Source organism: Semicossyphus pulcher, unplaced genomic scaffold, assembly GCF_022749685.1.
Source record: "Semicossyphus pulcher isolate SPU_LCO1_2020_fin unplaced genomic scaffold, fSemPul1.0.p SCAF_14, whole genome shotgun sequence".
NCBI lineage: Eukaryota > Metazoa > Chordata > Actinopteri > Labriformes > Labridae > Semicossyphus > Semicossyphus pulcher.
Window position 1 is genome coordinate 3,760,584 of NW_027211648.1, and position 12,946 is coordinate 3,773,529.

A 12,946-nucleotide genomic window follows, 5' to 3' on the forward strand; every position below is an offset into this window, starting at 1 on the left:
CTTAACCTCTGATGCAGATCATCCTTGTGTTTGCACTCCCTCTGCTGTGACTGCAGGCTTTGTTTGGTTTTAGTTACACGAACAGATCACCACTATCCCTTTAAAGCACAAAGCCCCTGTCCTTGTTTAAATCGGCTGTGTAATGTGTGCATTTAAAGCAGAGCTGGGGAGAATATAAGCACAGATACACAAGTGCTTTAACAGTACTTTATTTAAGGAGAATATATTCTGTTCTTTTTGTGTAGTGACTTGTTTTCTTTGACGTTTTTGAACACGTCTTTGAGTACTAAAAAAAGCTATAATTAAAACTTCTCATTATTATTGTTATAACAATTATTATAAATGCTCCATGAATGTATTTGTCTGCTGTAGTTAAGAATTAAAACATATGATCAGCTAGATATGATGATGCATTGTTACAGATGTAACTACCAAAACGTTTATAAAGCAGTTTTAAAAAATCCCCATTGGCCGACGCTTAAAAGTGACTGTAATAATAAGAATATTCCAATACACTGACAGGCGCCACTCTGAAGTACATTTTGTAACCCAGAATTTTACACTTTCACCACGTTTGTTCAGCTGTTTCATCTTTTAAATCGCACTTTAGATGATGTGCTTCAGCCTCCCCTGTAATAATAATGGTGGCAACTTTATTTCCTTTTGTTCCTCTCATGTAGAAGAACTGATGTGAAACAGTTTGTTCTCATTTGCTCTACAGAACATAAGAAGGCAGTGATAAATGTCCACAGTGATGCCTTCAGGCGTCCTCTTTTTGTTGATAAACAAAACAAAATATAAAACAAAGACAACTTGAAGCAGAAAATCTGGGAATGACTGATTTGATCTGACTGATCGTCGTTCAACCCAGATGATTAAAAGTATCAGTAAGTGTGTCCCCACACATAGTTTGGACTTAATTTGCACAGTCGACTTGATTTCTGCTTCCAGCTCATTACAATGAAGTGAAAGGAATTTAGATTTTTGTACTCACAGTTTTCATGGGGACCATTTAGTTTAAATGAAAACAGGATAAATCCAACTGAAACAGCCCACACGGGCAGATAAGACTGTATGTAAATAAGAAAATATTGATTTCAGGTTACTGAGGCTTTCATTTCTTCCATATTTCCCCCTCCAGCTCGATTCCAAATGAAATCTGCTCCTTCTCTTCAACATATTTATCTTCTCTGTATAAGAAGACTCATTATTCTGCCAATGCATCTTAAATTATACATGTAAATTTAGAGCCTGCAGCTCGCACGTAGCGAATTAAGCCATGCAGCTGAATTGATCACGGAGGAAAAAGAGGCCGTCTTTGAACAGCAGCGCCATGAATATTCAACATCCCACACAGTTAATTCTGGATTTGCACAGATGACCTCTGTAAGTATGACTTATTCAGCGTACGAATAAATCAGAGGCGTTAAGAAAATGTCAGAATACATTAGACTGAAAGGACCCCCCGATATGAAATGTATAACCGCCTTCAAACGGCTGCAGAGACCAGCAGAGAAATCAGAGCAAAACACCCCCGAGGCACAACAGGACTTTTTTCCTCTTCTTCCTCCTCTGGTGGAAGAACAGCCGAGAGAATGAGCTCATGCAACCCCACCTAACAGCTCTATACTGTGTGTGTGTGTGTGTGTGTGTGTGTGAGAGAGAGAGAGAGAGAGAGAGAGAGAGAGGGGCGTCTGCACAGCTGGGCCCACCACCACAAACATCAGGAATCAGGAACGCCAAGTTTTCCCTCATCAGAAACCTGATCCAGAGCCGAGAACGATAAGCGAGGAGAAACTCAACCTGACTGTTTTATGTGTGATGCAGTCAGGCAGTTATTCTGTGATAAAACATGCTAAGTGTACTTTCAACACAACTTTGCATCTCTTTCTATGGTTGTTACAAATACAGGCTCAAGTTTGGTATCTAGACTGCCGTCACGGAGTGGAATTTTTCTTTGTTCATTAGATTTAAAAACCCGGTAAAAGGTACTAAAACAAGGAAAGTGGATTTGGGCACAAATGAGAAAAATAATTTTTAAGAATCAAATCCTAAAGAACGGAACGCCACTTTTTTGGAATCACATTAGTTACCATATTTGGACATGAGGGTTGGATACACATTGCTACACCTTTGTCTAGTTTCACAGAAAGTGATGTCAATCACAAGGTAGCCATGCTTTAAAGCAAACCCTGCTTTCTCATCTACCTTACCCTAATCAGGTCCAGAAGTTAGGAAATGAACATTTTGCTGTATTAAAGTCGAGGCGAAATGAAAAATGTCATTTTAATCCTTTTAGATCACATCCCCGGTCATATTGTTCAGCTATTTGACAATATAGGCCAAAAAAATACAGAAAATCCATTTCTTCTTATTCTTATATTAAAATCCGATCATTTTTTCTTCCGGTAAAACTAAATTTCACGCGTGCTTACGTAAGTTAGCACCAAACGATTTCAACCAATCAATCTACAACATTTAGCCGCAGAGCACCAAGAACGCTCGGTCAGTTAGCTAGCTACTGCGCTGTGGAGAACGTCTGTCAAGGATCAAATCAAATCCCTCCAATGATATGTCCCGCCTGCACGTCCTGTTTCACTCGGAAATACGTCACGATACGGAAGCTAGATACTCTCGAAATGCCATCTCAGCTCGACTTTAAAGAAGAGTTGAAACTAGTGTTTAAGATCATACACTGATGAGGAAAATGTTTAATGAAATAATATATCAGTAAGAAGAAGATTCATTTTCTCTTTTCTTGCAATTAGTGGTCGCCCCCTGCTGACCCCCTCCAGTGAAAATCAAGCCTTTAACCTTGTGAACATCTCCAAGTGGTGTTCTTCATGTGCTACAAGACATATCAGGGACAACATCAGCATCATCTCCATGGCTGGGCCTGTCTGCTTTTAAACTGCAGTGTACCAAGGACACACTTTACAACACGTTTACAGATTGGCAGGGTTTGTGATGTCACAAACCTAAGGAGCCAATCCTGTTAAAGGTTGGGGTGACGCTATGCATATCATAACATACCTATGGCAACCACTTCGGTGATATGTGAGCCAGCTGTAACCTTCATCGTAATTTACTAACGTTAACGTTACTACTACTAATTACTAGTAATTACTTGTTGAGACGTGTTTTGTTTTCGGCTGTAATTTTACGAAAGGAGAAGCTGAACTTTCCAGAACCGGTTCAAATGTGCGTAGTGGGCGGGGCCTATGCAGATTCAGGAATTTTCAATGAGGGAGAAGGAGGAGATGCCTTGGGAGGATTTTTACAAGATAACTAAACGTAATTTGCAGAAAAAAACTTATCAGACACAATTTATTATTTGAAGCAGGGCATTTTATATGTTTTAAAACATGACTGGAGCTGGTCTGCAAGTTTTCAGACATCATCTTCTCATATAGACTCTATGGTAGCATGCTGAGAAAGTGCAGTTTAAAGGAAGTGAGAATTTAGGATGTTAGGGGCCCAGGAAGAGATGCTTTGCATTATGGGAAATATACTGTATGTCCAGCATTATTTGAGTTCTACATATAGATACTAAAGTCAGGATATCATGACCTCTATTGATTCAACTAACTATTCTGTTTTTAAAAAGATGACTTGTGAGTTTTAAGATAAGATCATCCTACAGTGTTACAGCAGCACAGTGGATAATGCAACATTACAATAAAGGGCATATAAATATAAGTAAGTAAGTGAACAATGTATCGTAAATATGCAACAAGTGTACAGCATGAATGAATGAACAAATGAACCACCTGATATAATACTATGAGAAGTATTGCACATGTTGATTATGGAGAGTTGCAGCACTCTTAACAGGAGTGTTTTTAACATTTTGGAAGTCTCGTACGGAAAAAGAAAACTCTTGCGGGATTCATTTTACGATCAATCTAAGCTCGTTAAAGTTACCTTTGAATTAAAACATTGAAAAAGATGAATGTAAATGTATGAAACATTGAAATAGAGGCGAGGAGAGTTTTATGCTGTTAAATGTGATATGGCAGAATATCGACGATGTAAAGGATAACAGGATAAAAATATATCCTCGATATAAACACACGCTTCAATAAAAGAACTGACATTTACTGTTGATCTTTTAGATGAATGAAAAAGTCCTTTTATATGAAACTCTCCAGCTGCTGGAAACATATTGACGTGACATTTGTTGCCTGTATTTCACCACATACCTCATAATGCAGTACCAAGCAACACCAATGAAAGATGCTTCACCAGTAACTCTGTTCAAATGTTGAAGGATTGATTTTATGTCTTTCCTCAGTTCATTGACTCACCACATGCTTAATAAACACTCAAAGAGCCACCAGGCCGCAGGCGGGGGTCTGTCTGCTGCCTCTCCGAAGCCTCGCACTTGGAGGTTAATCTCATTATTCATGTAAGCTGCTATCTCTTCACTTCCATCCCGTCATGCAGAGATCCGCCCCGCATCCAGATTGTGTGTGTGTGTGGGGAGAGGGAAGGTCGCAGGGGTCACCGCCACATCTGGCTCAAGGCTAGGAGATATTTGTCTTCATTCGTACGGACAGGGCTGCGCCTCTCGCGGCGCTGCTGTCACTGTTATCTGTGGGAAAGACAGTGACGCCGCGATGCAGGGAGGGAAAGTGTCTGCACATTCAGACACGGAGGGGATAAAAGCACAGAGAAGTCACGGCGAGGTGTTGGTACTGGCAGCTCTGTGGGGGGAAACTGCACTCTCACAGCCTCCGGACCTGCTAACAGAGCCCCTCACTGGCCTGGTAATGTGGAGATTGTTGGGTGCAGAGAGGAAACAAGGCCTGCATGTCGAGTTTCCAGCAGCCTCATGTCAACAATCCCTCTCCTGAGACTGATGGAAAGACAAAGCTCCACATTCCCATGTCGGCAGGAAAAAAAGGGGAAAATGTGAGACTTTCCAAAGTGAAATCTACTGGGTGGGAACTAGGACAAAAAGGTTATCCCTTTAATCACAACAAGCTAAAAGAAAATGGAAATGTACAGCAAGTCAATGGAGGATGTACTGTACTCTGCGTTGAGATTCTCCAGACATCACTGAGAATCAATTTTTGTCTCCAGTATGATTGTTTCAAAAAAGCTGTTCAGAAATAACGTCACACCGTCTGACGGCACCCAGAGCTCTGTGCCTCGAGGTCTCTTCTGTGCAGAGACCGACCAAAAAGAGAGGATAAAGTGAGCACGCCGTCGGACCCCATGGGAAGTTTTGAGAATACAACTCTGAAAAATAAGTATGTTCTTCTCTGGTTCTACTATTTATAGGTTTGTGTAAAATAAACTTGTTTTATTGTGAAAAACATTTCTCCTACTTAACTTCCAAATCAAATATTCTCATTTGGTTGCTTTATTCGCAGAAAACAAAAAGATGTTTTTCAGAGCTCGAATAATGCAAAGAAAACAAGCTCATGTTCATGTTAAACAACAGAATACTAAAGTTTTAACTCAGGAAGAGTTCATGAATCAATATCTGGTGGAACAACCTGGTTTTTAATCACAGCTTTCACGCACCTCTGCATGCTCTCCTCCAGTCGGTCACAGTGCTGTTACGTGACATTAGGCCCGCTCTTTGTTCGATGACTTGTGACCGTCTATCTTCCACTCGATCACATTCAGGAGGTTTTCAACGGGGTTCAGACCTGGATTGGGCCGGCCGTGAACATGCAGAGAGAGATGCTGATCCATTTCCAGCTATCGCCTGTCCTTTTTGCAAACAAAGTTAGCACTGACCTCCTGCAAATAGTGATGGGTTTCATTGTACTCCTAAAAAACACTCCAGCAGCCATTAATGTGTGGGTAACAAAAGGAAAAACAATTGCGCAGTTTTAAATCAGAAGTTATTTGCACATAAAGAGTCAAACTGGTACCAGTTATCTGTGAAAAACAGAATCCTTTCCTCTTCTGATCCGGACTGTTAATCTTATTGTCTTTGATGAGGTCTGAAAAAGTGTTGTGTAATAATTGCTTGATGCACAAATCCTGCAGCAGAAAGTAAGATGGTAGATTAGGCTTTGTTGTGTTCTGACTTAGCCGTCATGCGGGGACACATTGCAAAGACCAGTTAATTGGGGACGGCTTATCCAATTGGGGACAAAAGTCGTGTCCCCAGTTGGGAAAAAGTGGATTCCAGGGTCACATGGGTAGGGTAAGGTTACGTCCGACCAGGCGACAACGGGAGAAGAGATCCTGCATGGGAGCTTTTAGGTGAAATAAAGAAGCAGAAGGTGTCCAGGAAATGAAGTGAGCGTGTGTGTTTTCTGCCGACACTCCCACAGACCGCCAGCAGCCTTTTTAGTTCCACCGAGAGTCGCTTCTGGCATTTCAGACAACCATGCCAAAATGGTGAATCCAGAGAAGCGAACAAAGCCACACACAGAAGTCCCAGCATTCATGGAAACACACACACACTAGCACACACACGCACACACACACAAACTCAAACACAAACACACACACACTTTCCCGCCTCTAAAAAGCCGAAAAAGAAACACATTCAGTGGTTTCAGTATTCGTGTTTGCAAACAACTTCCAGAAAGATAAGAGAGAAAACCCTCCGAGGTCTTTGAAGTGCACACACACGCACACACACACACACACTAACACACACACACACAAGATCCTGTAAGCCTCTATGGAATTCCACTATGATAATACTGGAAACTCAGCCAACCTCCTCCCGGCTGTAACCAGCACTCATGGAGCTCTAGTTCTGTACAAGTTCAGTCTTGTGTGTGTGTTGCATGTGTGTTATGCAAACATGGAGTGTCAGGGAGTGGACACACACAAACACACACACACACACACACACACACACACACACACACACACACAGGAGCAAGCGAGCAAGGATTCCGACCTGATGTGGAAGGAAGCAGCGCAGGTTTCCCAAGCTGCCTCACTGCACACTTGTAAAATGTAAAAACATATAAAGCAGACAGAAGATTCACTGTTCAAAGATATACTGTAAATGTATACAGTATGTACGAGGCAGTCTGAAGGCAGGTGAGAATCAGTTTGATACCTTTTTATGTGTCGCTTAAAAATAAAGTTGTTAGCTAACAATTGAAAACGCGTACAGATCACAGACTGTATGAAAAGATGGCCGACATGACAGCGCCCTAAAAGTGAAGCCAAACCCTCTCTATCGCCCCCTGCTGACTGGCTGCAGTATAGCTCATAAAGCCCATTTTTCTCAAACATGGTTTCTGTCATTATAGTTAGTTCTCATCATGCTGATTTATGTCCAAGTGTTCATTTTTCTTACTTTTTATTAGTTATTTGATGCTATAAGAAGGGGGTGTGGCCTCATGATTGACAGCTCTGTTGACAAATGGGGCTCCTGCAGTGTTCTGTTCCCGAGTAGCAGAGTAGAGGAGGAACGGCGAGAGGAGACGTAACTAACACTAACACTACAGTCATTGAACTTTCCATCAGCGTGAATATCTGCTTCAAGCAACACAAGAAGCTGTTCTGCTGTTAAATACGCAGACGTGCGGGAAGTTTATGAGACATCATTATTGCGGCTCCACCAGCTGATTGCTACTGCGCAGCTCTGGCTCCAAATAACGTCACCTGCGCAAGATGGCAGCGCCAGTCTCAGGAGTATTTTGGCTTCACTTTTTTACAATGACAGTAGATGGCGACGCTTCGTCCACCTTCAAGCTTTGTCAGGTCTGTCCTCAAGATGAGAAGAAAACTATAAAATGCTTGATTGTTGAACAACGGTTGGGTCGCTCTGATGCATTCAAGGAAGTCGGGAAATCTGTCTTTCATGACACAGCATCAAGGGAATCCATCTCAGGTTAAATTTTTGATCTAGAACAGATTGTTAGCTGTTAGCTGTTAGCATGCAGATGTCTGTTTATAGAGATTAATAAGAAGCTAAACGGTGGATTACGTTCCGCCTGCTTTTGCTCTCCTCACGGACTACACTCGAACTACAAGTGTAGTTCAAACGGAAACCAGAACACTTGCCTTGCCATGTCCCTGCCTACAGATTCTACGATGTAGACTATTTTACTATGTAGAATCTGTAAACAGAGATTACGTTGCCATTAACTTTGAGTGACGTCAGTCATGCTAACATGCTAAACGAAGACGTTTTCTGAAGTGCAGAGATAAAAGCTGGTTTGTTGAGGCTGTTGGGAGGCAAAAAATGGTCTCTTCTATTTGATCCATGTAAATATTCGAACACTGGTGCAAAAGGCTGTGTCTTAAAAACTGATTTTTGTTATTGATTTTAAGTAACGTGACACCAAAATCTGTCTTATAGACTCAGTGTTGTAAATCTTTGATATCAAACTCTGGTGTAACTGTGCTGAAAATAACACAACATGACTTTACATCTTCTGCTTTTGGCCAGTTACCAGGAAGAAAAAGTAAACCTGACATGAAATAGACCCAGAAAACTCAATCCACATCACTTCTGACTGTCTTTCCGAGGCTGGTTTCTCTGTCATTCACTGTACCACCGAACATCCCTAAATAAGAACAACTGTTTTCTTAATCAGTCATTTTGTGGGAGCTCTTGCAGCTTTTTTCCGAGAGCCGGCTGATGGAACAAAGCATCATTTGTGGCTTGTTCTGTGCGAGTCATACCGGCTGGTCGGAGCGACGGGATACTTGTGAGCAGGAAAGTACCCAAACCTGACCTGCAGATTTTGTGTGGCACATGTGTCTGGCTTTAAACCCCATCCATATCACTCACACGAGCTGATCTGACATAAACCGTGAAGCATTTGCAATTAAAATCTTTGTTTGGGAAGATGCTCACAATACCGTTGAGATTATGTCGAAAACAGGGATGAAACATCCGCCTCCAGACTGCTAGAGGCCGCAAGGCCATGTTGTCGCAAAGCACATGAGGGATTAGGGGGAAACAAAGGAAGCAGCCGCAGTGTATAAACACACACACCTTCTAATCACACAAATCTGACATAGTAAAACTGGGAAGATAATCCGATCTTCGAAGCTAATGGTAAAAAAAACGATACTCATGGAGACGTTTTTCATAATCTGATGACACACGGAGGAAGAGATTCTCAGGAAAATACATTTTGCAATGATTCAAAGCTCATACTTTCTATGAAACGGGTATTAATACCCAGCTTCTACCCCTGCTGTGGCTTGGCAGGAAGCAGCTGTCAGTGTGTGTGTGCGTTACAGTAAGTCTGTGATTGTGTGCGCCACAGCCAGCGAAGAAAAAATCCAGTGGAAAAAAAAGCTTTTCTACAATCCTCAAACTGTGAAGATCAGTGTTGAGGCTGCAGGCCGGCAGGGTTTGGGAATCAGGCTAAGCTTTAAGCTGAATGCTAAAATCAGCATGCTCATATTTATCTTGATGTTCAGGGATGTCTATAATGTTCACGCTTAACAACTTAAATGTTGTACCATACTATGGTGTGGCAGGTGAGCATGCTAACATGCTAAATAGAACAACTCCAATCAATCAGTCTTATTTATCCAGCGCTAAATCACAACAGAAGTTGTCTCAGGACACTTTACATATAAAGCAGGTCTAGACAGTACTGTGCAATATTATTTACAGAGTCCAAACTATATCCAACGTGACTCAGCACTTGGCGACAGCAGCGAGGAAAATCTTCCTTCAAACAGGCAGAACAGGACTCGTTGGTGGACAGCCATCTGCCGCAACTGGCTGGATCGAGAGAGGGGGACACATAGATGGAGAGTGAGTCATGCGGTCAGACAGGGAGACACATAGAGACAAGAGAAGATACAAAGTCAGTGACGTGCATTAAATGGACAAGAATTCATACAGGTAGAGAGAGGAGGAGGAGGAGTATCAAATCCCCCTGCAGTCTAAGCCTATAGCAGCATAACTCGGGGCTGGTCCAAACCTGAGCCAGCCCTAGCTGTAAGTTACACCGATCAGCCATACTATAAAGACCACCTGCCTAATATTGTGTAGGCCGCCCTTTTGCCAACAAAACAGCCCTGACCTGTCGAGGCATGGACTCCACTAGACCTCTGAAGGTGTGCTGAGGTATCTGCCACCGAGACATGAGCAGCAGATCCTTTAAGTCCTGTAGGTTGCGAGGTGGGGCCTCCATGGGACTTGTTCGTCCAGCACATCCCACAGACGCTTGACTGGATTGAGATCTGGGGGATCTGGAGGCCAAGTCAACACCTTGAACTCGTCGTCATGTTCCTCAAACCATTCCTGAACCGTGTCTGCAGTGTGGCAGGGCGCATTATCCTGCTGAAAGAGGCCCATGACCCTGACGCTGGTTCACTGGCTTTCCTTCCTTGGACCACTTTTGGTAAGTACAGACTGGGAACACCCCACAAGAGCTGCAGTTTTGGAGATGCCCTGCAGCCAATCAGGATGAAGTAACCCTCACCCAGCTCATGGTATAAAAGACAAAAAGAAAATTTAATGCAAATTTTATAAAAATCCATCCTCTAATGGTCCGGATACTTAAAAACAAAACACACATTGCCATCCACTTGCATAGCAACCCCCCCTAAATAAACAAAAACAGATGGAAGTTTCAGCGTCCTTAAAACACTCATCACGTCCTCGTCGTCATAATTGGCTCAGTTTTTACACAAATGCGTCCTGCGTAGAAAACAAGGAGGTATTTTTCTTCCTGCCAGCTCTCCAGAACATAAAGCCGAGGTGGGCTGAGTTAAACGGGGGCACACTGCTGCTGGCTCACAGCTTCCAACGGGTACATCTTTTCCATTTGCACACTGGTGCGCCAATCCAAGACATTACAGCATCCCACTAGTAAAACACACACACACACACACACACACACACACACACACACACACACACACTCATTCAGAAGGAGAGTACAATAAGTTGAAGCATGATGAATTATTCAGTATTTCTCCCAGCCTCGTGGACACTCAGAGTCACAGGGGGTTTTCATACGATCATGTTGGAGCTCTCCGTATGCTCCAGTGATGCTGCGATCACATCCAAACACACTCTGCAGGTTTGGGTCCAGTTCTCAGGCTCGATCGCGTCTCCCTGCCCAGACGAGGGAGTCATCAGGAGCCTGGAAACCGGTTGGCAAACTTCACCATGAGGTTGTGTGACTAAATGCGTTGCTGAGCAGTCGGGCTGTTGTGATTCTGTTACTCCAGCTGGCTCGGCTCAGCGTAGGAAGTCCATTAGCGGGACAAGTAACATTGTGGGTATTCTCCAGTGCAACAGTCAAGAGGATAATGGGCATATCTGGGAAAAAACTTCAGGGGATTCTGACTGTCAGTGAATAGATAAGTGGAGTGTTTCTGTTCTTATTAATGTATGGGAACAGGAAGAGAGAAAAGAAGCATTTAACAAAAGAAATGCTTGTTTGGTATCATTAATAAGCTCACAATCTAGTGTGCATATACACACAGACTGAAAGGTGTATTTCATATCTGAAAGTGTTCATTTCATTTTTAAGTGCCATTTTTAAAGTAAAGAAAAATCTAATAAATAAAAAATAATAATAATCATAACGCCACCTTCAGCTCAACATATCCAAGACTGAGCTCCTCGTAATCCCAGCCAGTCCGTCTGTGCAACCACAGATCGATATCCAGCTCGGACCAGCTGAACTCATACCCACAAAGTCTGGGCGAAACCCGGGCGCCATAACTGACGACCAGTTAACCTTTAAGGTGCATGTGGTCTTGTTTACCCGGTCATGTAGATTTGCCCCGGACAACATCAGGAAGATGCTGGTACAGGCTCTCGTGATATCACGCATTGACTACCTGCAACTCCCTCCTGGCAGGCCTCATTCAAACCTCTGCAGATAATCCAGAACGCAGCAGCCGGACTGGTCTTCAACCAACCCAGAACAGCACACGTCACACTGCCATACCACTGGCTCCCAGTTGCTGCTCGCATCAAATTCAAAACCCTGTCGCTAGCTGATACCCCTCTCCTACCGGAATTAGCACATTGATGCAGGTTTTTTAGACCCGGGAAGACCTGCTTACAGATGCTGATTGTCTCTTTTCCCATTGCCAGTGAAGTATCCTCCTTTCGGTCTCTTTTCTGCTGCGTCACCGTCTGACGTCACAAACGCGCTGGAAACAGGGTTAGTAGCCAGTGAAGATGTTACAGTGGTTAGGTCTTTATTGTATCTATTACTCATTCAGTCTGTTTATCAAACTCGGCGGCGACAAATTTGGAACGATGTTCGAGCGCTGCTCGGACGGATACGGGCGGAATTTGTAGCCGAGATGACGAGGAGTTACTGAACCGACGGAGCATTGCATCATGCTGGAAAGGGGCCGGAGATTAGCGTGTCGACACGGGTGATAATTACCTGGGTTTACTGCAGAGTCTTTGAACCAGGTCTGAATGCCGGCTGTAGCCTTTCCCATTAAGCAATAAAGCCGAGTGTTAGTGGGTGTTATGACCAGGGGGAAAGCGGTTTTGCAAAACAGCAACAAAAACCTGAACACCCTCATCCAGGTCTACACTCCCTCCCGCCCACTACGCTCTGCCAATGAAAGGCGCCTGGTCCTCCCATCACAACAGGGACCTAAGTCTCCAACTAGACTCTTCTCCTCTTTCGTCCCCCGGTGGTGGAATGAGTTACCAAACTCCATTCGGTCCGTAGGAATCACCTTGGCATCAAATTAATCTTTAGGCATAAAAAAGATGTTAGTCCACGTATCACACAGACACAAGCATGAGTGGAAATGCGTCTTTATTACTGATTAAAGCCAAACAGACGGATGGGTCGCCCCTCAGAATCAAATCACTTCAACGAGAAACTTAGTCATCAACACTCTCAGACCTTACACAGTGTACACACACAGCCGTATAAACGCTCACACTCATTCAGAAACAGTCTGAGCAGAGAACGAGTGCAAACCTTCGAGAGCGGGAGAGGAGGAGATGCAGAAAATGCTACAACTTGTGAGAAAAGTGAACTTAAACATTTGCAAC